This window comes from Entelurus aequoreus, linkage group LG23, assembly GCF_033978785.1.
Source record: "Entelurus aequoreus isolate RoL-2023_Sb linkage group LG23, RoL_Eaeq_v1.1, whole genome shotgun sequence".
NCBI classification, from domain to species: Eukaryota; Metazoa; Chordata; class Actinopteri; order Syngnathiformes; family Syngnathidae; genus Entelurus; species Entelurus aequoreus.
This window is the reverse complement of record NC_084753.1, coordinates 5,782,291-5,787,290: the sequence shown is the minus strand read 5'-3', so window position 1 is coordinate 5,787,290 and position 5,000 is coordinate 5,782,291. Positions and strand designations below refer to the sequence as shown.

At 29.0% G+C, this 5,000-nt stretch overlaps 1 protein-coding gene across 3 annotated transcripts in view; it reads right to left on the bottom strand.

Annotated features, from left to right (window-relative positions):
• LOC133640481 (prospero homeobox protein 1-like) overlaps window positions 1-5,000 on the bottom strand; it is a 265,269-nt gene that overhangs the window by 7,465 nt on the left and 252,804 nt on the right. The gene's annotated exons all lie outside the window — the stretch shown is intronic.

Sequence of the window (5,000 nt, the reverse complement as noted above, 5' to 3'; positions counted from 1 at the left end):
CATCAGAAGAGTTGTCCTGGACCACACACACATAACAACGTGGTGAAAAAGGCATGACAGCGTCTCTACTTCCTCAGGAGACTCAGGAAGTTCAAGCTAAACCAGAAGATCCTCAGAAACTTCTACTCATGCACAACAGAGAGTGTCATGACTGGAAACATCACCTCCTGGTTTGGGAACATCACCACAACAGATCGCAGAGAGTGGACAGATCAGCTGAGCGCACCATCAGAGGTGTGCTCCCAACCGTCTGCAACATCTACACCAGGCGGTGTAGATCCAAGGCCAAGAGGATAGTGAGCCACCCAAGCTTCTCACTGCTGCAGTCAGGCAAGCACTACTGGAGTGTCATGGCCAACACGGAGAGACTCAAGAGGAGCTTCTATCTCTAAGCCATCACACTGCTCAACTGCAACGCTGATTAACATTTATCACAATTGCACAAAACTGCACGCACAAGAATCACTTTACTTACCACTGTCATTACCGGACAACAATACTCTTCATTCAATGACTGTAAATAATGTAAAACAAGAGTATAAAGAAGTCATACTGTTCCATTACCTTTGTTCATACTACTGTCACTAATCAACTGCCAAAGAACTGTAGACACTTTAATATTTATTACTTCCTATACTGTTATACTATTTGACATTGCACTGGTACTGTGATTGACTACTGTACTTCTACTTGTACTGATACTTCTACCATAACTACTGTGACTTATTGTGCAACTTATTGTCTTGTATTACAAGACAATTACAATTACAATAATTAATGTACATCAGAGCTATTCAAGTTTTTGTATTTAGTGTATTAGATTCTAGTGTTCGATCCCACTGTACACAATATCTGAAGAGCATGGAAAAAAGCATTTCACTGTGGTGTACTCTGCATGTGACCAATAAAACCTTGAACATGCATATATATATACACACGTGTGTGTATACATATATACACATATATATATATTATATATACATATATACATATGTACGTGAATTTATACATATACAGTATATGTGTATATATACAGTATATACACATGTAATATATATATACAAAGTATATGTATATATATATATACACATGTGTATATATGTATATATATAAGTGTATATATATATACATATACACATATGTATATATATACGTGTGTATATACATACACATATACACACATATGTATATATACACACACATACATATATACACATATATATATATATAAACACACATATATATACATATACATATGTATATGTAGATATATGTGTATATATACACGTGTATATATATATACACATATATATATGAGTATATATATACATATATTATATACCCATATATATATATATACATATATTATATACCCATATATATACACACACACATATATATATACATATTTACATACATACACATATATATATATACACACACATATATATATATACATATATATACACACACATATATATATTATATATACATATGTATATGTAAATATATATATCTTCATATGTATATGTTGATAAATATATGTGTATATATATACTCACGTGTATATATATATATATATATATACACATGTGTGTATATATATATATATATATACATATATACCCATGTATATACACACACATATATATATATACACTTATAAATATATATACACATGTGTGTATATATACATATATACCCATGTATATACACACACATATATATATATATACACTTATAAATATATATACATATGTATATATATATGTGTATATATACACATATATATATATCTACATATACATATGTGTGTATATATATAAATGTGTATATATACACACATGTATACACATACATATATGTGTGTGTATATACATATATGTGTGGGTGTGTGTGTATATATATAAAAACATATATGTACACACACACACACACATATATATGTACAAACCCCGTTTCCATATGAGTTGGGAAATGGTGTTAGATGTAAATATAAACGGAATACAATGATTTGCAAATCCTTTTCAAGCCATATTCAGTTGAATATGCTACAAAGACAACATATTTGATGTTCAAACTGATAACCATTTTTTTTTGTTGCAAATAATCATTAACTTTAGAATTTGATGCCAGCAACACGTGACAAAGAAGTTGGGAAAGGTGGCAATACGCCAGGGATACGGTGAAGACCTCAACGGCGGAGCAGGTGGAAGACGGTAGATTTAAGAACTACCACAACGACTGCGATGGCGGAAGAAGGCTGCAGCACAAAAGGGTCCCCAGTCGTCTTGGACTGACTTCATGCCACTGGACCCTGACCTGATTCTGTCAAGGATGGTGTGGTGACTGTCTGTGCACCAGTCTCCCCACGTAAAACTAAGTCATGCACAGGCATCCTCCATAAAGGGATACACCCCTACCAGGAGGATCGTCATACTCGTTTGAGTGACCGCCAATGAATGAATGAATATATATATATATATATATATATATATATATATATATATATATATATATATATGTGTGTGTGTGTATATATATATATATGTATATATATACATGTGTATATATATATATGTGTGTGTGTGTGTGTGTATACGTGTATATTTAAAGTTAAAGTACCAATGATTTATATGTATATGTGTGTATATACACATATACATATGTATATATACACACATATGTATATATATATATATATACACACATATATATATACACACATATATATATATACACATATATGTGTGTATATATATATATATATACACACACACATGTACTCACATATGTATATATATGTACAAATATATATATATATATACACACACACACATATATATGCAAACATATATATATATATACACACATACATATATTTATATATATACACACACACATATGTGTGTATTATGTATATGTATATATATGCACACACATGTATTTATATACACGTATATATATATATATGTATGTGTATATATACATATATATGTGTGTATATATACACATGTGTGTATATATACACATATATACACACACATATATATATATATACATACATATATATACACACAAATATATACACATTTATACTGTATGTGTGTATATATATGTGTTTACATACCCATATATACATGTGTGTATAGATATATACATGTGTATATAAACACATATATATAAATACACACACATGTATATATATACACATACATATATATGTATATTATACATATATACACACATATATATACATACATACACACCTATATATATATACACACATATACATACACACTTTTATATATATATACACATTGATATACACACATATATATGTGTGTGTGTATATATATATATATATACACACACCTATATATACACACCTACTATATATACACACACACACACACACATATGTATATACTGTGCATTAGGGCTGTGGATCTTTGGGTGTCCCATGATTTGATTCCAAAACGATATTTTCCCGATTCAAAAGGATTCTCTATTCATGGAATACATAGATTTCAGCAGGATCTACCCCAGTCTGCTGACATGCAAGCAGAGTAGTTGATTTTTGTAAAAAGCTTTTATAATTGTAAAGGACAATGTTTTATCAACTGATTGCAATAATGTACATTTGCATTAACCATTAAATGAACCAAAAATATGCCTTATTTTATCTTTGTGAAAATATTGGACACAGTGTGTTGTCAAGCTTATGAGATGCGATGCAAGCGTAAGCCACTGTGACACTATTGTTCTTATTTTATAAATGTCTAATGATAATGTCAATGAGGGATTTTTAATCACTGCTACGTTGAAATTGTAACTAATATTGATACTGTTGTTGATATTCATTTTTGTTTCACTACTTTTGTCGTGTTTGTGTCTCCTCTCAATTGCTCTGTTTATTGCAGTCCTGAGTGTTGCTGGGTCGGCTTTGCTTTTGGAATTGGATTGCATTGTTATGGTATTGCTGTGTATTGTTTTGTTGGATTGATTAATTTAAAAAAACAAAATTTTAAATAAAAAAATTTAAAAAAATAAAATCGATTTTTTAAAAATGAGAATCGATTCTGAATCGCACAACGTGAGAATCGCAATTCGAATTGATTTCATCCCACACCCCTAATATACATATATATGTATGTGTGTGTATATATATATGTGTATATATACACATACATATATATATATATACATATATATATAAGTGTATATATATACACATATACATACAAATTTTTACATATAAATATACACATACATATATATATATATATATATATATATACATACTGTATATATATGTGTGTATATATATATTTATATATATACACACCTATATATATATATATTTATATATATACACTTATATACACACCTATATACTGTATATACACATATATATGTATACACATATATATATATACACATATATATGTGTATATATATATATATGTACACATATATATATATATACACATATATATGTGTATGTATATATATATGTACACATATATATATATATATGTACACATATATATGTGTATGTTTATTAGGGGTGTGGGAAAAAATCGATTTGAATTCGAATCGCGATTCTCCCGTTGTGCGATTCAAAATCGATTCTTTTTTTTTTTTTTTTAAATTAATCAATCCAACAAAACAATACACAGCAATACCATAACAATGCAATCCAATTCCAAAAGCAAACCCGAGCCAGCAACACTCAGAACTGCAATAAACAGAGCAATTGAGAGGAGACACAAACACCACACACAACAAACCAAAAGTAGTGAAACAAAAATGAATATTATCAACAACAGTATCAATATTAGTTACAATTTCAACATAGCAGTGATTAAAAATCCCTCATTGACATTATCATTAGACATTTATAAAATAAGAACAATAGTGTCACAGTGGCTTACACTTGCATCGCATCTCATAAGCTGGACAACACACTGTGTCCAATATTTTCACAAAGATAAAAT